At 40.7% G+C, this 22,653-nt stretch overlaps 1 pseudogene; it reads right to left on the bottom strand.

Annotated features, from left to right (window-relative positions):
• Window positions 1-22,653, bottom strand: part of LOC138094319 (uncharacterized) — an 82,793-nt pseudogene that overhangs the window by 2,716 nt on the left and 57,424 nt on the right.

Here is a 22,653-nt window from a genome sequence, read left to right as displayed (position 1 = left end):
ATTTGGGGGCATCAGAATAAGGAGAAGGAACTCTGGATCTAGTATTTGGGGACCTGGATTCAGAACTTAGCTGGACATTTATGAACAGATTCTGTTAGGACTCTCAGAACCTCAGTTTTCTTAACTATAAAACAGGATTAGTTGAGGCTTTTTTGGGGTAGGTTTCAATGGACAAACAAGATTACATGTCTGAAAGAGTCTGATACACAATAAATGCTTACTAAGTATTGGTTTACTCTGACAAGGCAAAGCTTGTAAAAGTGAAATAGCTTCTTACAGTGCTGTTATATGTGAATTTTTAGAAAGGAGAACCTCTCAGATGATGGTTTAGAAATGTCTTCATGTAATAAGAACTTTTGTGAGACTTAAGAGAGCTGTTTAGTGGAGCTGAGGGAGGCTGCCCACAGCATTCAGCTCCAGCGCTAGAAGTGTGAAGTCCTTAGATTGTTCAAAAATTGCTCCCTAGTTGATGTTTTTCTCTCTGACATCATGGGTTGTCCTATCTAATGACAGGGCCGTCTGTGATGAGGAATTCCTCTTGTTTGTAAAACCTCCTTTGGTGGTTGGAGAGGTCAGATAGTTAGCGCTGGGTCTTTCACCTTTCTTCTGATTGGCAATGGCATGTTTCTCCATTTGGAATTCATCTCATCTATCGATGTAAGACATGGGGAGGTGATGTTTAGGTCAAAGTGTTGTCATTAATGCCAAGATGTTGAGGCATCCCCAGTGAATAGATGCTGTCAAACTCCAGAGGTCTGAGGTCCAAAAAGTAAAACTATTGGATGAGATCCCTATGGATGGTCACTCCACAATAGACTCTTGTTTGCTGGCTACCTGCTCTTAGCTCTTCCTGTCACATCTCTGGGATATTGTTGGATGATTCCTGATTCTCTAAGCCAAACTTTTCCATCTTCTGTGTCCTAGGAGCCAAAACAACTGAGGAGGATGGATTCCAATAACAACAAGGATATCTTACATTTGTGTAATGCTTTGTCCTCTGGAAAGCAGCTTTGCCTCTGTAATCTTACTTGACCCTCATGTAAACCCAATGAGGTGGTTTGGGAGGCATTATTTTCTTTATTTTACAACTGTGAAATCCAAGAAGATATAAAGTGTCTCGCCATGATCTCATAGTACATAAGCGATAGAATCCGGATCTCTTGGATCCTTGTCTAGTAGTTTTCACATTACACTAAATCGTCCTGAGCATTTTTTTTTAATTAAATGAATTTTAAATTATTATATGTGCCTATGGTTTTAAATTAGAAAATATTAAAAAAGATATAGAGTGGAAAATAATTCTTCCTCCCTCTCTCCTCAGCAATGTATTGATCCTTACTGGATACACTCACCATTCCCTCTTTCCCACGTGCTCCTTTGGTAATAGTCTATGAATTTGTAAGTATAAACATATATCTTCTCCCTTCCTCCAGGGACTTAGAAAATAGGCAGTAAGAAACATCATAGAGAAGTGAGCTTGGAGAAGTTAGTAATTGATCTCTTGTGGTTTTATGAGAAATATAGATGATCTATGTAGGTTGCCTTTTGAGAGTCTAAATGATACATTTTAGCTTTTCAAATATGAAAGACAATTGCTTTGTACTACAGGTCTTGAAAGTAATCGAGACAGTCATTTTAAAGAAGTTCTTCCTTCTTTAAAATGAAATTTTTTTCTTAAATGGTCGTAATAATAATGGTCAGTAGTATTAAAAGATTCACTAAATGTGAATTACTCTTCTAATAATTTTTAATGTAAATTTCTTGTAATCATAACAGTACTGTGATAAAGGTATTATTATTATTATCGTCCATTTTCATAGCTGAGAAAACAGAGTCTCAGCAGGGTTAAATCATTTGCACAAGGGCACACATAGAGTAAATGCTGGAGCTGGGATTCAAAGTCAGACCCTAAGCCTCACATTCTGAACACTTTTGTGAGTGTGAAGAAAAGAATTCTCACAAGTTGAATAGCTCCTGGGAATGACTCCATCAAGGATGCAGGCATGTTTGGATAGCTTGCCCTTTTCACTTCTGGCTTACTTCTGGTGTGAAAGTTGTCACTTAATCTTGGTCTGCTTTTGCTTTCTGTCCTGGGTCGGTTCCTTCTCCTGCCTAAGATTGTGCTTGAGGTTCAGGAATTTGCTTTCTGGTTCATAAGGCCATTTCCTGTCTTCACCCATAGTCTTCAAACCAAGGTTATACAAGCTTTGTTGTAAGTATTCAACACTGTTTCTGGAACATAAAATCATTTAAATGGGACTTGAGAAATAGCAACTGGAGAAAGCCACCTGCTATTATGGAAATTTGGGCCCTTACATTCCGAAACTAGAGTTAGGTCTCCTGATGAAGCCTCACTATTTCCCAGTGTCGCTAGGTGTCATGTCTCCTGGTATCAAACCCTCCGAGACACAGGACCAAGTTGGTTTTTTCCGATCCTTCACGTACCTGTGCTGATGTTCATCTCACCCCACCTGAAATTCACTAGGTGATCTCCATACCTGGACTGATCCATAGCTTGTTCAAGGAGATGAGTCTGCTAATTGTGCACCTGGGTGGCATGTCATTGTTAAACTGCTATAGAAGTTTCTGGGTGGTGACTCCTTTTGCAATCCAATGGTTTGAGAACCTTTGAGCAGCACTATGTGTAAGACCCTGTGTTCTGGTTAGCCAAGTGAGTGAGCACTGCCACTGGCTGCTACACTGGGAGAATTAAAGCCAGTGCTTTCATCTTATTTCTTTACAGTTTTGAATGCCCTCGTATATTTCATCTGTTTGTACCTTTCACTTTTGTGGGGGGCAGACTGGTAGACATAATTGGTATTTGAACCTACTAAGATAGGTATTCATGTTACAAAGATGAAAAAAAGTTGCCTGTGTTTTCAACCTTATGTGATGATATGCCAAAAAAAAAAAAAAAAAAAAGAATCGATATGTCATCTGGGGAAAACCCACAGACAAATAGCAAAAGAGAAACCTGGGAGTCAGCACACCATGCAGTCATGTGTTCACCTGAGAGCTATGGAAGGACTGTGTACCTGTCATCCATCCCAAATTGTCTCATTGCCACCCTCTAGGAAGAGGGCCTCTCATTGAATTGACATTCGGAAGTCTGGTTTCTGGGCACTTCGTCTCTAGGGTCAGAGAACTGGCTATTCCATTGAAAAACTGAAATCATCAATTGAGATTTCTCTCTCTTGAGTCAATGAAACAATTTCCCCCAATACTATTGATCATTTCTGAGCATTTTAAACCTGTCATTGGGTGCCGAAGATTTTTTGCTCTATAGGGAAGAGGGTCCTTGCAGTAGAGAAGAGGGTCCTTGTGGTATTTTACTGTGAGCAGGGATACAGGCAGTGTGAAAGATTCTGAGATGTCGCTCCCACCTCCTGTAAGTGTTGCTGCATGTCATTGCAAACTTCCTTCCTCTTCATAGATAAGACTTCATGAGAATTAGCAGGGACACTGGAACTGCTTTTGATAAAAGGCCAAGAAGAGAAAGCTTTTCCAGGAGGTTCTCAAGGTATGATCTGAATACCATCCAGACCAGATCACCTGGTGCTTGTAAAAACATTGACCTCAGAATTACTGAATCAGAGTCTCTAGAGGTGGGATTGTAGCATCAGCATTTTAACAACCTCCCTATGGAGTCTTAAGCATATAAAATTTAATAACCACTGATTTAGGGAGACACTCATTTTTAGCTTAATCATTAGGCTCTGCCTATATATCTCCACATTATCCCAGGTGTGCTAAAATGGAGGAATTTGTGTCAAGATAATACTGGCAGCAACGAAAGGCCTAACTAATCTGCCCAAATGTCCCCCCCTGCCAAGACTGTCACTGTTGCTAAGTTCCCAGCTCTGGCTTCCCTCAGCTGCCTTCCTCACTCAGATGGTGCAAGTACCCCCGTGCTGGGCTGAACTCTGCCCCGAGCCCAGACTACCAGTCCCTCCTGTGAGTTTATTCCCAGCAGGTTGCTGTCAGTGTGTACAAGCTCAGCTCTGGAGGTCTGACACGCTTGGGTTGGGCCCTGCTTCTGTGCTTACCACCTGTGACTTTGTACCGCTTAAATTCTCGGACTCAGGTTCCTTTCTAAAATGGAGAGAATAATGTTGATGGTTCACACCTTAGAGGATTGTGTCTGGACTAAATGAGATAATCCATATGCCTAACATATAACAGAAACTTGATAAATCCTAGCTGTCATAATATTAACATTAAATATGGAATCATGACATTTACCACTATCATTACTAACATCCCTGGATACAGAGGCATATCCTTGGACTTGAGCCTCAGTGTAAGTGGGGACCACTCAACCCAGTCCCAGGGCAGGGCAATTCTTGCCTCTTGGACGTTATCTCCCTTGGCCAGAGAGCTGTTCATGAACACACAGATCCACCTATTATTTAACTGCCTTCTCAGCACTTTTGTCTGGCTCTTCCAGAGGGCACCCATGCTCACATGTGCAAAGGTAAGTTTGCCGCTTCCCTTCTCAGGCTGTCCTCTTCTAAGTTCCCTTTCTCAGTAAAAAGCGCCAGAATCTATCCAGCTGCATAAAACCAGAAACCTGAAAGTCATTCTTTGTCCTGATGCCCCCTTACCCTTGTCTGGATCTCCAAGCTACTCTCACCCTACTCTGTTCCTGGTCTTGCTGGGGAGGTTCCCCTGCTTTGTGTCTCCGAAGGTTGACAACAGCCTATTGGTGTTGGTAGCCTTAATGCTACCATGTCTCAGGGCGTGGTCCCATTCTGTTACCCATCTGCTTATCAGGTGGAATTCCTGAAATACCTGATACTACCGCTATGTCAAGTGTCACTGGTTCTTGGGGCACAAATGGAATTGGCCTTACCTCCTTTGGGTCTGGCCTATGATTAAGGATCCTTGCCTGCAATTCAGTACCTTTATCTCCTTTTGCTCTTATCAGCTTCCTGCTAAAAGTCTGCTGCCAGTTCAATCCCATCTATACTCCTCCAGGCCGAGTATTCAATGACACTGCCTGGAAGCTGAGAACTAACTCTATCTAATTACAGTAGTTGTCAATATGGAACCTAATAGGAATCCACCTGGGATTTATTATATATATGTATATGCTGTTATTGTTGTTTAGTCACTAAGCCTTGTCTGACTCTTTGTAACCTCAGGAACTGCAGCATGCCAGGCTTCCCTGTCCTTCGCAATCTCCCAGAGCTTGCTCAAATTTATGTCCATAGAATTGGTGATGCCATCTAAACATCTCATCCTCTGCTGCCCTCTTCTCCTTTTGCCTTCAAACTTTCCCAGCATCAGGGTCTTTCCTAATGAGTCGGCTCTTCCCATCAGGTGGCCAAACTATTGGAGCTTCAGTTTCAGCGTCAATCCTTCCCGTGAATATTCACCATTGATTTCCTTTAGGATTGATTGATTTGATCTCCTTGAAGTCCAAGGGACTCTCAGGAGTCTTCTTCAGCACCACAGTTCAAAAGCATCAATTCTTTAGTGCTTGGCAATGTAGTTTTTGCTTTTTAATACACTGTCTATGTTTGTAATCCCTTTCCTTCTAAGGAGCAAGCATCTTTTAATTTCATGGCTGCAGTCACCATTAGCAGTGATTTTGGAACCCAAGAAGATAAAATCTGTCACTGCTTTTATTTTTTCCTCTTCTATTTGCTATGATGTGATGGGACTGGATGCCAAGATCTTAATGTTTTGAATGTTGAGTTTTAAGCCAACTTTTTCACTCTCTTCTTTCACCCTCATCAAGAGGCTCTTTCAGTTCAGTTCAGTTCAGTCGCTCAGTCATGTCTGACTCTTTGCAACTCCATGAATCGCAGCATGCCAGGCCTCCCTGTCCATCACCATCTCCCGGAGTTCACTCAGACTCATGTCCATCGAGTCTGTGATGCCATCCAGCCATCTCATCCTCGGTCGTCCCCTTCTCCTCCTGCCCCCAATCCCTCCCAGCATCAGAGTCTTTTCCAATGAGTCAACTCTTCGCATGAGGTGGCCAAAGTACTGGAGTTTCAGCTTTAGCATCATTCCTTCTAAAGAAATCCCAGGGCTGATCTCCTTCAGAATGGACTGGTTGGATCTCCTTGCAGTCCAAGGGACTCTCAAGAGACTTCTCCAACACCACAGTTCAAAAGCATCAATTCTTTGGCGCTCAGCTTTCTTCACAGTCCAACTCTCCCATCCATACATGACCACAGGAAAAACCATAGCCTTGACTAGACGGACCTTTAGGCCCTCTTAACTTTCTGCCATGGAAGTGGTATCATCTGCATATCTGAGGTTGTTGATATTTCTCCAGGCAATCTTAATTCCAATTTGGGATTCATCCAGCCCTGCATTTTGCATAATGTACTTTGCATATAAGTTAAATAAACAGGGTGACAATATATAGCCTTGATGTACTCCTTTCCCAATTTGGGATCAGTTAGTTATTGCATGTAAAGTTTTAACTGTTGCTTCTTGACCCACATACAGGTTTCTCAAGTGAAAGGTAAGGTGGTCTGGTATTCTCATCTCTAAGAACTTTCCACAGTTTGTTGTGATCCACACAGTCAGAGGCTTTAGTGTAGTCAATGAAGAAGATGTTTTTCTGGAATTCCCTTGCTTTCTCTATGATCCAACTAATGTTGGTGATTTGATCTCTGGTTCCTCTACCTTTTCTAAATCCACCTTGTTCATCTGAAAGTTCTTAGTTCACATACTGCTAAAGCCTAGCTTGAAGGGTTTTGAACATAGCCTTGTTAGTATGTGAAATGAGTGCAGTTATCCAGTAGTATGAACATTCTTTGGCATTGCCCTTCTTTGGGATCAGGAAGCAAAGACCTTTTCTAGTCCTGTGGCCACTGCTGAGTTTTCTAAATTTGCTGGCATATTGAGTGCAGTACTTTGACAGCATCATCTTCTAGGACTGGAAATAGCTCAGCTGAAATTCCATCACCTCCATTAGCTCTGTATGTAGTAAGGCTTCCTAAGGCCCACTTGACTTCATACTCCAGGATGTCTGGCTCTAGGTATGTGAGCACACCATCATGGTTATCCAGGTCATCAAGACTTTTTTGTATAGTTCTTCTGTGTATTCTTGCCACTTCTTAATCTCTTCTGCTTCTATCAGGCCCATACTGTTTCTGTCCTTGGTTGTGCCCATTCTTGCATAAAATGTTCCCTTGATCTCTCCAATTTTCTTGAAGAGATCTAGAGTCTTTTCCATTCTACTGTTTTCCTCTAATTCTTTGCATTGTTCATTTAAGAAGGTCTTCTTATCTCTCTTTGCTATTCTCTGGAATTCTACATTCAGTTTGGTATATATCTTTCCCTTTATCCCTTGCTTTTCACTTCTCTTCTTTCCTCAGCTATTTGTAAAGCCTCCTCAGACAACCATTTTGCCTTCTTGCATTTCTTTTCCTTTGGGATGGTTTTGGTCACTGCCTCCTGCACAGTTTTATGAACCTTTGTCCATAGTTATTCAGGCATTCTGTCTACCAGATCTAATCCCTTGAATCTATTCATCACCTCAGCTAAATAATCATAAAACATTTGATTTAGTCATACATGAATGACCTAGTGATTTTCTCTATTTTCTTCAATTTAAGCCTGAATTTAGGAATAATGAACTGATGATCTGAGCCACAGTCTTGTGTTTTGCTTACTCTATAGAACATCTCCATCTTTGGCTGCAAAGCATATAATCAATCTGATTTCAGTATTGACCATTTGGTGATGTCCATGTGTAGAGCTGTGTTGTTGGAAATATATATATGTATATATAATATATTCCTATATAGATGTGGGAATATCATATATCATATACCAAGATATTAATGATGGTTTTCTATGAATGATCTGATTGTGGGTTTTAAAATTCTTTTCTCTCTTACTTTTTTGGTTTAATTTTCTCCAATGAACATATATATATATATGTATATATACATATATATTCATATATATATGGCTTCTGTTATAATAGAAAAGTTATTTTTAATTTGAAAATACATAGCAACTCTTTAACAATTGAAAGTAATGGCATTAATTCCTGGTTCTTCATATTAAAATTCCCATGACAAAGAAATAATTCAGATATAATATCACTTGGCTGTGATTAGGGAAGAAAAAACTTTTTAGGTTCTCTGAAGGAGGTAAATCTTATTTTTATCATTTGGCCTTGTTTTCTTTTCATTGCCATATGTGCAGCTCCAAGGAAAATTTATCTTGGGATGTTTGAACTTCCGGAACATATCCTAGTTAGAAGAAATAGGCTTAGTCATTAGGAGGCCTCAGGGGCTCAGTGAGAATTTGAATATGTCCCCCATTTTGGAAGACAGGCCTGTAATAAGGACATGGCTACTGTTGTCTTGGGACCTCATTTGCAAGACTTTCCTGTCAAGCCTGCAATGTGGATGGGGTTCATATGCCAATGTGTATGATGAAAGATAACAGACCCAAAATAAATCAGGCAGCAGGACAAGTTTTGAATTTTAATGCATATTAAAAAAGTTACCCCGTGCTGGGGCTGCATTTCAAAGAGAGGTTGAAAGATAAAGGTAGGTATTTGAAGGTCTGTTTACTAGGTGACATTGTTACAGTGCAGTAAAGATTGCTAACAGCTGCCTCGGACAGTGACTACTTATTTAGGGACTCACCATGAATTTATTTTTGAATCCACGGAGTGTTTGGGTTAAGAGCATGGATTCTGAAGTCAAATTCTGTGTTTGATACTGTTACTTTTTGAGTGACTTTGGATAACCTGCTGACCCTATCTATGCCTCAGTTTCTTCATCTATAAAACAATGATAATAGAATCCCAAAGAGTTACTGTAAGGATTAAATAAATTAATAGGTGTGAAGCATTTAGAATAATCCTTGGCACATGGTTAGTGCTATATAAAGGTATTGCTATTCTTCTTTTTCGTTTTCTTCTTTGGGGGACAGGATAGATGAGGATTTGCTGAGGGTCACAATATGGCTGATGTTGTTTGGCTGAACCACAGTCACTCTCAGTCTTTTTTACACTTTTCATCAGGGGGCAAGAGAAGATAGCATTTGCTCTTCCATTTAGGGATGGCCCTAAACACAGTTCTAGCCAGTAGGGCATCCTTGAAAGTCTATGGGACAACTTCTTGGAAAGCTTTTGCTATAAAAGAAACCACTCAAGGTGGCCCCTTTATTCTTGCCTTGAACTTGATTGTGATGTCTGCAACTACAGCAGACACTTATCAACCATGAGGTGGCAAGCAAATGGGAAACCAAGAGAATCTCAGGGATACTCTAACATCCTTAAGGCTCATGTACAGTAAACTTGAAAAATCCTCTCCTCAGATATTGACTTACTGAATTCATTTTTGTTAGGCAACCTTTGAGCATTTACAAAGGCTAGGCTTTATATTAGTTGCTGTGGATGCAAAGATGTATAAGACTACTTTGCCCAATGTAATGTAAACTAAATTACATTCTTTTTGTAATTTCAGTCCAAAGTAGTAATTGCCAATAAATAAATAAAGTATGCAAATGGTTAAACTAGTGTGGTAGGTGAAGAAACTCTTCCTGAATTGAAAGTACACTGCTAACTTGATTCTGTGGATGTTCATTCTTTGTGAAGGTAACATTGTAAATAATATTATCCCCACTTTGGTAAAATTTCCTGATAGCATAGTTTATGGAGCTAATTCTATAAAGCCAATTCAATGCCTTAATCAATTTTATATTCAGAATTGTTAAAATAATCCATTATTTTCCATTTTCATTGGTATTTCATCAAAATTATTTTCCTTTGGAGAAATTCTTTTTCATGGGAAATTTACAGAGACAGTTTACCAGTTTGCAGTTGTTGCATTGTTTTATTCTGTAGTCATTATGTCAATCAAGACCAATTTGCCTGTTTAAAATATTAAAGACCCAAATTTAGTCAAGGATTGTTGACTTGTCTGTCAAATTTAATTCTTAAAATTTTTACCATGCAAAATTTTAGTTGTGGCTAGTTTCACATGCTTTTGATTATTTTTCACAGGACAATTTTTAGTTTTCAACAAAGCAGCAATTCTTCAGTTTTTTTTTTTAACAAAAAAATTCTGTTAGAAGTTTTCTATGAATATTTTTTACTTTGTCAGTTATTTTTAGCTGATTATTTCTACCAGGGATATTTAGCATAAAATTGATCAACATTAAATGTTTATGTATATATATATACAAAATTGGGACTATATTTCTCTGTTGTTCTTTTCCAGGCTTATCTTTTAGGCAGCATTGACCTATTGATTTGAGAATGCAGTTATTCTATTTGTTTCAGATCACTTTACGTGCTGTTTACAGAGAAGAGCACATAGAGATGCCAAAATGGTGTGGATCAGAGGAGGGCAGTTAACAGAGAAGGGCAGTGGGGACGGGAGGAAGGTGGCTATGGCACTGAGGGGACAATGGGAAGGAAGTGTGGATAGTGAGTTGTACCGCTAAGCAGCTTGACTAAAAAGAGGAGGAGAAATACAGGCAGGAGCTAGAACATTTTTAGGATGGTGAGGACTTGCTGGGTAGAGGCTAATGGAAAGATCTCAGTGAAAGAACAGGACCAAGGGAACAAATGGAGAGGTAGCTTTGAACTGGAGGAAAAGAGATAACAATCAGTGCAGGATAGGGAAAATTAACACCTTGATTTTCTCCGTGTAGCTGGAGGTAAAGTCCTCTGCTGGGTGACAAGGATGGTTGAGGGCTGAGTTAGTAGGGGGCTGTGGGAATAATTGCCTTGGCTTATCTGGCAGGCTTTCCCACCTCCTTCTGGCAATAACACTCTCTTCATTTGGAAACTCTTCCCCTATGGGTCATGGGATTTTGCATGTGACCCCTATCCCTCGCCTAGGGAGTGAGTCTCCATTAGTTGGAGAGAGGGACAGACAAGGAGTCCTGGGGCATCCTCCAGCACTACAAGATGAGGGAGATGAGGCAAAGGTTCTGTGCTAGGGAGACATCTTGAGATGATGTATTTTGTGGAATAAAGATGAAGAAAGTGAAGCAGGAGGGAGGGACTAACTGTGTACATGATGCTGGAGGCTGTGTAAACTAGGACTGCACTGATGCTGAATGTGACAAGGTGAAGGTCATCAACTTTGACAAGAATAGTTTTGCTGATGAGGTGGTGACTAAAAGCTGCATTAGAGTGGGTTGGAAGAGGAAAGGGTTGAAGAAGAGGAAGCATAAGTAATCATTTGGAGGAAGAGAGAAATGGAGCAGTAATTAGAGGAGGGATGTGGATTAAAGGAAGATTTTTGATTTGTTTTGACTTAAAAAAAAGAAATATTACAGCATGCATATACACTGGTGGGAATGATCCTATAGAAAAGGAAAAATTGAAGGTGTAGGACAGGGAGGGACTAACTCTAATAGCAAAGAGTTTGAGAAAAGTAAAAGGGGAGGGCCTGATTGTCAAGTGGAGGGTTTGGTTTTTGGATAGAATTGGGGACAGGCATGTTCTGTCATTGAGATAAGGCTGAGTTCCTGGTACAGATGAAGCCAGGTTGGTAGTTACTGATAGGAAAATGAGGCAGTTTTATATTGATTGCTTTTAGTTTCTTAAGTAAGAAGCAAGATAATTAGCTGTGGGATTAGTTGTGGTAATTTCCTAGGTTAAAGTGGACAGTCAATTTGGATAATGTGAGGAGTGTAAATAGATGGACCGCTGGATTTGGAAAACTGAGGTCATTGGTGACCTTGACCAGAACCTTCTCTGGGGCAGTTTGTAGGGGACAGGTGAGTGGTGTTGGGGCTGGAGAAGGAATAGGCTCAACAGTAGCTGGAGCTTTGTGCGGCATCGCTGCGACCCTGCTGAGGCCAGGATTCAGACTGGAGGAGATTGGCTGGCCTCAGTGACAATGGTGGTTGATGATATTACTAATAAGAGAAACTGAGGAAGTAAAGATCTTTTTCTGCTCTGGCTCCTACGTTGTACCATATAAGCCTGGTCCTTTGCCTACCTGTACGGAGGAATCCGCACCCTAGAGAGGGGAAGAGTGCTGACACCCAGAGGAAGGGTAAAGCAGGCGATGGGGGTAGAAAGAGTTAGGGGCACATCACTTGAACTGCTGGATCCAGCCATGCTCCCACGGTTTTCAAGGCGTAAGATAAACAAAGATCACCCAAATGAAGACAAGCAAAGGCTATGTATTCAGAGCTTGCTTATGGCAAAGAAGTCAGCCACCAGTGTTTGTATTTGGTAGAGAGTCAGGGTGGGCAGAGGAGTGGGAAGGCTTTACCGTGGAAACTGGAAAGGCTTCATGTGTGCCCTACTGTAGAGATTGCTGGCTTACAGAAACTGGGAGCAGGTTAATGAGAAGCAGGGCATCCTATTTGATTGGTTAGGGGAGATATCTGATTTTCTCTGGTTGGTCCTAAGTTGAAAGCACATTCAAGAAATTAGGGAAGTTGGAACTTATTGACCAAGTTTGTCCTGAACTGATTGCTGCAGAGGCTGTGGTTTGACTTCCTGGGTTGGTTACTACAGAGACTGTGGATCACAGTTCTCTTTTGATACAGGGTCTGACCATTGTCCATTTATACATTCAGTTTCTCAGTCCCTATATATATAGTCTCTTTTTGCTTAAGCTGGTTTGTGTTGAATATTTGTATTCTGTGATTACGAGAGTCCTGACCACTACAGAGAAGTTTGGGGAATGACAATTTGGAAATGAGCTTGGAGGTTAGAAACCTGGGAGATTAGAAAGTTGGGAGGGTAAGCAAAACAAACCCCAGAGATGGTAGACACCACTTTTAAAAATCTACTTTTTCCTTTTGAACCTTTTATTTTGTATTGGGGTATAGCCATTAAACATCTACTTTTAACCAGGACCCTACCTGTATCATCTCATTTAATCTTCAAAAACGCTGTGATATAGGATTATTTTCTCCATTTTTCACATGAGGAAATGGACTCACAGCAGGAAAGTAGGTTGCCTCAAGTTTTACAGTATCAGAACCAAGGATTCAAACTTAAAAAAGAACCTTTTATTTTGTATTGGAGTTTAGCCAATTAACAATGCTTCGATAGTTTCAGGTGAACAACAAAGGGATTCAGCCATACATACACATGTATCAAAAGGGAAAGTGTTAGCCGCTAGGTCATGTCTGACTGTTTGTGACCCCTTGGACTGCAGCCCGCCAGGCTCCTCTGTTAATGGACTTCTCCAGGCAAGAATACTGAAGTGGGTTACCATTTCCTCCTTCAGGGGATCCTCCTGACCCAGGAATTAAACCTGCATCTCCTGCATAGTAGGCAGATTCTTGACCGTCTGCACCTCAAGGGAAGCCCATACATGTGTTCATTCTCTCCCAAACTTCCCTTCCATCCAGGTTGCCACATAACATTGAGCAGGGTTCCATGTACTACACAGTAGGCCCTTGTTGGTTGTCCATTTAAAATATTTCAGTGTGTACATATCCAGGAGATTCAAACTTGAGTCCGCTCTTCTGAGGTCCAATGTTTTTGCTCTCAGGTTAAGATATTTTGTATAAAATAGGAAATGGATTTTCCTCCTTCTGGGTACCATGAGACTCAGAAAGACACCTATGGATTTTCTGCTTGTTTGTTGTGTCATATATACAAGACTTCTATGAACATGTGTTAGCACATGCCTTGTGGTTGATTCATTAGTAGACATCTCTTTTGTGATCATGACTTTATTAAAAGCAGTTGTGATATGGATGAAAAGTTAATTTTGAGACAGTTTTTTCTCATCCCCGTGATATCATTTTGAAATTCACAGTGTTTAAAAATCGGTTATTGATCTTATCGATGATTGTGATAGATAATTCTTCTATCTGAAGAATGAAAACTGATCTCTAAAGCACACATCTTAGAACTCAAAAAACATCATGTCTTGATTTTAGTAGGTATGTGTTAAATACAAACAGCAAGAAAAAATTATTAGGATAATAATTTTATTATTTTATTGTATTACTGAAGGAACACTAGGTAGGAAAGTTATTTCCAAATGTGAAGAAGAAAGTCTGTCCCTTGAGAGAGCTGTGGGGCAAGAAGAGAAACAGTCTTTATGGGAGTTGAAGAATTCATTAGAACCAATTAGAAACTGACTGGCCTGATTTGAGGGCTTCTCTTTCTGTTAGGACTAGATTACATGGCTTTAACCAAGAAAGAATCTATAATTTTTTTTCTTTCTTTTTTTGGTCTGCATGGGTGATTAGGAAATTTACTGCTTTCTTGATCTGGGTGGAGTAGTTAAAACAAATCCATCTTTCCTCTTATGTAAGATCCTATCCAGAACTCTTGATTTTTCTCTTATTCCCCACCCTCAAATTTTTTATATCATTCTCCCTTAGAAACTGTGGTAAAGCTAATATGGTCATTATGGGAAAGTGATAAAATTATCAGTATCCCTAAAGAAGCACTCTTAGTCTTCAACACGCAGAGAATTTTTCTTTTAGTGTTTGTGTGTGTGATGGATTTAATGTAGCTTGGTACATCATACATTCTAGGAAGGGGAGAAAAGATGCTCCTGGAGGGATTACAATGATTGGTAGGGTAGATACAGATCCTCAGGCTTTGTGAATTTGCTGTAGTCTATCATGTGTGAGTTTGGTTAACACCTCATTAATTTATTAAAGCCAGAGAACAAAAAACTGAATAAAATAATGGCTGTGTTCCCAGTCCAGTCTCCTGCAGATGGCTGAGTGGGTCTAGTAAACAAAATAAAACAAAAATCAAGGGTATCGTTTGGCTTGTCTGCTGATGGTAGCCTCTAAAATTTCATATTGCCTTTTTAATGCCTTAGAATTGGGGCAAATAACCAGCCAGGGTTCCTGGAGTAATTAGTATTGGTTTTAGCAGCTCTCAAAGCAGCTATTTTGTGATAATGGATAACCAAGTAGACCTCTGAGCCTTCCCTGGATCCTGTCCTCTTAACATCACGGTGGCTTTTCTTGGGGAGATTTTTTACCTGGTCCATATTAGAGAAAAAGATATTTTAGAGGTTATCATCAACAGACAGGCCAGATGATACCCTTGATTTTTGTTTTATTTTGTTTGTTCAATGGTTACAAGTGACATGTAAGCTTTAATGTATAAACATCCTTTGATGTAAAGGTTGAAAATTGATCTTTTTCTTGACATAAACACTTGCTTTAAAAATTATGAATTTTTCCCATATGTAAGCTAATGTTGGTAATGTAAAGACTAGCAAAATAACACTCAAGTACTCACCACTCAGCTTAAAAACTAGAACATTACTGATGGATATTAACCCTTCCCATGTAAATCTCTCCCTAATCTCATTTCCTTTCCATGCCATGTACCTTCCCTTCCCCCATGAAACCACTATCTTGAAATGTGTGTTGACCATTCTGTTGATTCAAAAATATATGTTTCTACATCGGTGTTATCTATGAACAAAATGCAATTTAATTTTGCTTTGGAAAAGTTTTACATAACAACATTTATTCTTATATAATTTGCCTTCCTACCTTTCAATATAGTGTTGGGCAGTTTGCATTTGCTTGTAAATAGTTCTGGGATGTTCATATCAAGGATTGTGAGTTTGGTGAAGGAGCAGCAGTAGACACACAAATTGACTGTGTCTTGGGAAATAGAATTTGTAAGAAAAGAGTTCAGGTATTGGGCTAATGCATATGCAAAGTAAAAAGTGGCTGGGATACCATAAAAACAATCATTTATAATGGACTTTTATATAAGACTCTAGATAAATAGAGCTGGAGTCAAATCCTACCTTCACCACTGCAGGGGGATTCCTGAAGAATATTGTTGTTATTATTTTGCCTTTGTAAAAGGTGGTGCTAAGTGCTAAGTTGCTTCAGTCATATCCAACTCTTTGCAACCCTATGGACTGTAGCCTGCCAGGCTTCTCTGTCCATGGGATCCTCCAGGCAAAAATATTGGAGTGGTTTCCATTTCCTCCTCCAGGTTGGAAAAGGTAGGGTGAACATCATTCTGAAAAAGTTTAGGTTAAGATATTGGATATATACTGGATTTGAATGTTTCATTCTGAATAAGGAAAACAGGACCAGCCTCAGACATCTGCCCTGGAAAAGTGTTCAGACTGAAAAATCTTCTGTTCTGAGGTCCTGGTGGGGAGTGGGAGATGAGACAACATGGGAAGGGGTGGTGATGATGAGGCAATGAATACGTTTCTTGGCTTTCTCCTTGACTTTTTTCCCTTTTCAGAAGTATGTAGTAATAAGACCTCAATTCAATTGGTCTTGGTGGATGAGTTAGGGAAAATTTGAATGTACCTCAACTTTTGTTTCTTTGGTTAGTTCACTGAGATTGTTTGGAACAGTCACATACTGTCTATGTAATCTTGCCCTTTTTAAGACTTAGATTCTTCTTCTGTAATGCAGAGATCCTATCCAGACAAATGAGAAGGTGAATGCAAAAATTCCAGGAGCAATGCAGTGCTGATAGTTGTGCTATCATTGTTACTACGATATTGCAAGTACTTGTTTTGAAAGCTCAACTGAGGAGTCACTGAACTATGGAAGTCTTCCCTGACCTTTCTCTCTCCTCCATCCCTCTTCTCAAATCTTCTTTGGAGTTTAAAATGTTTCTAGAGGACTTACAGAGAAGGCGATGGCACCCCACTCCAGTACTCTTGCCTGGAAAATCCCATGGACGGAGGAGCCTGGAAGGCTGCAGTCCGTGGAGTCGCTGAGGGTCAGACACGACTGAGCGACTTCACTTTCACTTTTCACTTTCATGCATTGGAGAAGGAAATGGCAACCCACTCCAGTGTTCTTGCCTGGAGAATCCCAGGGACGGGGGAGCCTGGTGGGCTGCAGTCTATGGGGACACGACTGAAGCAACTTAGCAGCATCAGCAGGGGATTTAGTGTTTTTTTAGCATTTACAGTTTATGTCAGTTATAGTACAAAACTTACTTACTTGTCTTTCTCACTAGCCTGTGGGGTCCTGTATCCAACCATAGGGCCAGAACACAGAGCTAGTCAATAAATTTTGCTGCATGATTGGACTAAAATAAATATCCCTTAAGATGTTAATATTATATTTACTAAACACAGTAAATATTCAGTCAAGTAATTCTCATTTTCAGATAATTTATTAGCAGCATTTGTTAACATTAATTTGTGTCTATGACTGTTAATTCTCTTAAACTCTCAAACCAGAGAGCATCATGGGAAATACTGGCCTTGAGTCACCCTGAATGGAGAGCCAAAATACAACTTTGGACATAACACTTTGAAAATATATATTGCCCTTAAGGAATGACTAAAAACAGAACAATGAAAACAAAGTAGAGCTCAAAACCCATCCCTCAAGTGAAATCATCTGTCTAAATTTTTCAAAAGTCTGAAAGTTTTAAAATTTATGTTAGTTTAATTGAAAACCCATTAAATAAATCTGGGGAAAATCATCCTCATCTCTGGTAGAACTGCTTTCATTATCATCAACCCAAAAGCTATAACTGTAAATTGGAAGAAAATTTCTTAAAATTCTTAACGAAAGAAGGCATTTTAAAACCGTTTTTGGCCATCATGTTCACAAGAGCTTGGACTCTTTTTTTTTTTAAGAACAGAAAAGTGAAGTTCGGGGTAGTTAACAAATATATCCAAGAAAATTTTCAGGGGGACAATTACAGTTTCAGGTTTTACCTTTCTTGTTATTTATTTATTTAGCTGTGTTGGGTCTTAGTTGTAGCACATGGGATCTTTCCTTGTGGTGCACAGGCTGGGTTGTTGCCGTACATGGACTTAGTTGCCCTGTGGCACGTGGGGTCTAATTTCCTGACCAGGAATTGAACCCATGTCCCCTGTATTGGAAGGTTGATTCTTAACCACTGGACCACCAGGGAAGTCCATACCTTTCTTAATTTAATTGAGAAGTTCTGGTCTGTTCTAATGTGCAGAGACCTTCAGACACTGCAACACTTGGCGTGTTTTTAGGGTTCGTATCTCGAACCTTCAGTGGTCATCATGCTCTGTGCATGTGTGCTAAGTTGCTTCAGTTGTAGCCAACTCTTTGCGACCCTATGGATGGTAGCCTGCCAGGTTCCTCTGTCCATGGGATTCTCCAGGCAAGAATACAGGAGTGGATTTCCATGTCCTCCTCCAGGGAATCTTCCTGGTCCAGGGATTGAATCAAGGTCATGAGTTAAAGTTAAAATGGTCTTTTGAATTAGCAATTGCCGTTGCATGAATTTTCTAGCATGTAACATCGTAGTCCTTTCACACAGGCCCATTCTCCCTTTTGTGGCTAGTTTTCTCTGCTCATTCCTGAGACTGGCCTCAGGCAGGAAGAAGAGGAGGGGGGACCAGTCCAATCTAGGAATGAGTTTACATCCTATTTGAGGGCATGGAGTCTACTGTGAACTCCAGAAGGGTCAGTGAGTTACATGAAGAATCAAAACAGTCTGTTTTCTCACAAAACATGCCAGGAGCGAGACAACATCCACTGAAGAATAACAGTGATAACTGGCCTCTGTCATCCGGGGAGCTCAAAGCATTCATGGCCACTTACTCACCAAGCCGTGTGCCATGCCTGTGATGTATGTATGTCTTGTTTAAAGATTAAGAAGCCAAATTTTAGCAGGTTTGACCCAGTGACTCAAAGGAAAGCAGGGCAATGGATGAGAACACATGCTTGGTTCTGAGTCTTCTCACTCAGATCATCATGGTATGGAATGGACGGTTGAGAAGTGACAGCAGGCATTACCATTATCTTTATGATTTTGGTTGGCCACGGTTTTGAACGATGGGGATTATAGAGAATGAGGAGGCAGTTTCTGTCCTAGCTGCTGTTTAGTCACTAAGTCATGCCCAGCACTTGTGATCCCATGGACTGTAGCCTACCATGTTCCTCCGTCCATGGGATTTTCAGGCAAATATCTGTCCTAGAGGTGCTTCTGAGAGCTTTGCTTTACCTGCAGAAATAAGTAGACAAAACTAGCATAGTCTAAGTGCAAAATAAAGAAATCAGGCAGGGAGTTCAAAGGAGGAAAATGTGTCTCAGGCTGAGGCAGTCAGAAAAAACTTAGTGGAGAAAGATGTTGAGTTGGGACTTTGAGGAAAATGGGACTTGGCATGAGGAGACATGTGAACAGGTGAATTTCAGGTTGAAAGATGTGAGGGGAGTTACAGGGGTGGAGGGGACGGTTGCTCCCTGTGGGGTGTAACTACAGAGAGGCAGGTATAACTTTTATTCAACTGGGTTAGCTTACCTACCAACCAATCTCAAATCTGCCTCCTGGAAGGCAAGGACCCTGGGATGTTTATGAGATAAAGCAGAGTTATGGGGAGGTGTGTGTATGTGTGTGTGTGTGTTCTATCCTGTTTAACTCTGTGACTCCATGGACTGCAGCCCACCACCCTTCTCTGTCCATGGGATTTTCTAGGCAAGAATACTGGAGTGGGTTGCCATTTCCTACTCCAGGGGATCTTCCCTACCCAGGGATTGAATATGAGGCTCCTGCATTGGCAAGCGGATTCTCTATCATTGAGCCACCTGGGAAGTCCCCATGTGGGGGGTTGGGGAAAGCTAATTGAAGAAAAGAAGAAGGAAAGAGAATCATCATTCTGCACAGGTGCAACTAAGCTACGTGCTTCTTCCTGGGACACATGTGCAGAAATGGTGGCATCATCACCTGAGGGTGGAGGTGTTGGCCCGGTGACATCAAGAGGTCACCAAGGGGACATTTGTGCAAGCCCAGTTGGAGGGTTGCTGAACCAATCCTAACCAGCATAAGCTTGAGGTAGACAGCATTGACTCCAAATTTCTGAAAAATACTGAAGGTAAAGTCACTCAGTTGTGTCCGACTCTTTGCGACCCCATGGGCTGTAGCCTACGAGGCTCCTCTGTCCATGGGATTTTCCAGGCAATAGTACTGGAGTGGATTGCCATTTCCTTCTCCAGGGGATCTTCCTGACGCAGGGATCGAACCCGGGTCTCCCACATTGTAGACAGACGCTTAACCGTCTGAGCCACCAGGGAAGTCCTCAGAAAAATACTGAGGCAAACATCTTTTTATTTATGCAGCATGAAGTTTGGAAGATGTTAAAGTTTTTGTAAAAAACAACTTGAAAGTGAAGGCAGGTTATAGATGTAATGGATCTAATTGATGAATACACTCAATTTCACCACCTTTAGCAAGTTTGCAAAATCCCCACAAGTACTGATCAGGGAACAAGCTCTGACTTCTTGGAAGTATAGTTTTTTTTGTGAGGTAAGTGTCTGACCTTGCCCAACCACCATCCCTCTGATGGTTAAGATGACCAGACTGAGGTTCTGCCTCATCTGCTGGATATTTTACTGGGCAGGATACCAATTTGAGAAGCAGTGTGTCTCATTGCTTCCTTGTCCTGCAGGGTGACCTGCTTGTCCCTGCTTACAAGAAGTGACCTGATGCAGACTGGGACAGTACTGTTTCGCGAAAACGAAGTATTTTAAGAAGGAAGAATGGTTAAGGTTTGGAGGGACATGAAGAAGTCAAGGAGAATAAAGTTACAGAATCCAATTTTCTATGATTTATCAAGTCAGTTCAGTTGCTCAGTCATGTCTGACTCTTTGTGACCTGGTGGACTGCTACACGCCAGGCTTCCCTATCCATCACCAACTCCTGGAACTTGCTCTAACTCATGTCCACTGAATCGGTGATGCCATCCAGCCATCTTATCCTCTGTTGTCCCCTTCTCCTTCGGCCTTCAATCTTACTCAGCATCAGGGTCTTTTCCAATGAGTCAGTTCTTCACATCAGGTGGGCAAAGTATTGGAGTTTCAGCTTCAGCAACAGTCCTTCCAATGAATATTCAGGATTGATTTCCTTGAAGATGGACTGGTTTGATCTTGCAGTCCAAGGGACTCTCAAGAATCTTCTCCAACACCACAGTTCAAAAGCATCAGTTCTTCGGCATTCAGCTATCTTTATAGTCCAGCTCTCACATCCATACATGACTATTGGGAAAACCATAGCTTTGACTAGACGGACCTTTGTTGGCAAAGTAATGTCTCTGCTTTTTAATACACAGTCTAGGTTGGTCATAGCTTTGCTTCCAAGGAGCAAGCTTCTCTTAATTTCATGGTTGCAGTCACCATCTGCAGTGATTTTGGGGCCCCCCCCATATAAAGTCTCTCACTGTTTCCCTGTTTCCCCATCTATTTGCCATGAAGTGATGTGACCGGATGCCATGATCTGAGTTTTTTGAAAGTTGAGTTTTAAGCCAGCTTTTTCTCTCTCCTCTTTCACTTTCATCAAGAGGCTTTTTAGTTCCTCTTCACTTTCTGCCATAAGGGTGGTGGTATCTGCATATCTGAGGTTATTGATGTTTCTTCCGGCAGTCTTGAGTCCAGCTTGTGCTTCTTCCAGCCCAGCGTTTCTCATGATGTCCTCTGCGTATAAGTTAAATAAGCAGGGTGACAATATACAGCCTTGACGTATTCCTTTTCCTATTTGGAACCAGTCTGTTGTGCCATGTCCAGTTCTAACTGTTGCTTCCTGACCTGCATATAGGTTTCTCAAGAGGCAGGTCAGGTAGTCTGGTATTCACATCTCTTTCAGAATTTTCTACAGTTTGTTGTGATCCACACAGTTAAAGGCTTTGGTGTAGTCAATAAAGCAGAAGTAGATGTTTTTCTGGAACTCTTGTGCTTTTTCGATGATCCAGTGGATGTTGGCAATTTGATCTCTGGTTCCTCTGCCTTTTTAAAATTCAGTTTGAACATCTGGAAGTTCATGGTTCATGTACTGTTGAAGCCTGGCTTGGAGAATTTTGAGCATTACTTTACTAGCATGTGAGATGAGTGCAATTGTGCAGTAATTAAACATTCTTTGGTGTTGCCCTTCTTTGGGATTGGAATGAAAACTGACCTTTTCCAGTCCTGTGGCCACTGCTGAATTTTTCTGGCATATGAGTGCAGTCATGGCATCATCTTTTAGGATTTGAAATAGCTCAACTGGAATTCCATCACATTGACTAGTTTTGTTCATAGTGATATTTCCTAAGGCCCACTTGACTTCAAATTCCAGGATGTCTGGCTCTAGGTGAGTGATCACACCATTGTGGTTATCTGGGTCACGAAGGTCTTTTTTGTATGGTTCTTCTGTGTATTCTTGCCACCACTTCTTAATATCTTCTGCTTCTGTTAGGTCCATACAATTTCTGTCCTTTATTGAGCCCATCTTTGCATGAAATGTTCCCTTGGTATCTCTAATTTTCTTGAAGAGATCTCTAGTCTTTCCCATTTTGTTGTTTTCCTCTATTTCTTTGCATTGATCACTGAGAAAGGCTTTCTTTTCTCTCCTTGCTATTTTTTGGAATTCTGCAATCAAATGGGTATATCTTTCCTTTTCTCCTTTGCCTTTAGCTTCTCTTCTTTTCTCAGCTATTTGTAAGGCCTCCTCAGACAACCATTTTGCCTTTTTGCATTTCTTTTTCTTGGGGATGATCTTGATCACAGCCTCCCGTACAATGTCATGAACCTCCATCCATAATTCTTCAGGCACTCTAGCAGATCTAATTCCTTGAATTTATTTGTCACTTCTACTTTATAATCAATAGGGATTTGATTTAGGTCATACCTGAATGGTCTAATGGTTTTCCCTACTTTATTTATCAAGTAGAACAATATATTTATTTCTTTGAGGATTAAGGGGATGCAGGTAATCTGAGTCACACATTGCCAGGTCTCCTGCACAAGCCTGAGCAA

The sequence above is a fragment of the Capricornis sumatraensis genome, chromosome 18, assembly GCF_032405125.1.
Source record: "Capricornis sumatraensis isolate serow.1 chromosome 18, serow.2, whole genome shotgun sequence".
Taxonomy (NCBI): Eukaryota; Metazoa; Chordata; class Mammalia; order Artiodactyla; family Bovidae; genus Capricornis; species Capricornis sumatraensis.
This window is presented reverse-complemented; position numbering and strand designations above follow the sequence as displayed.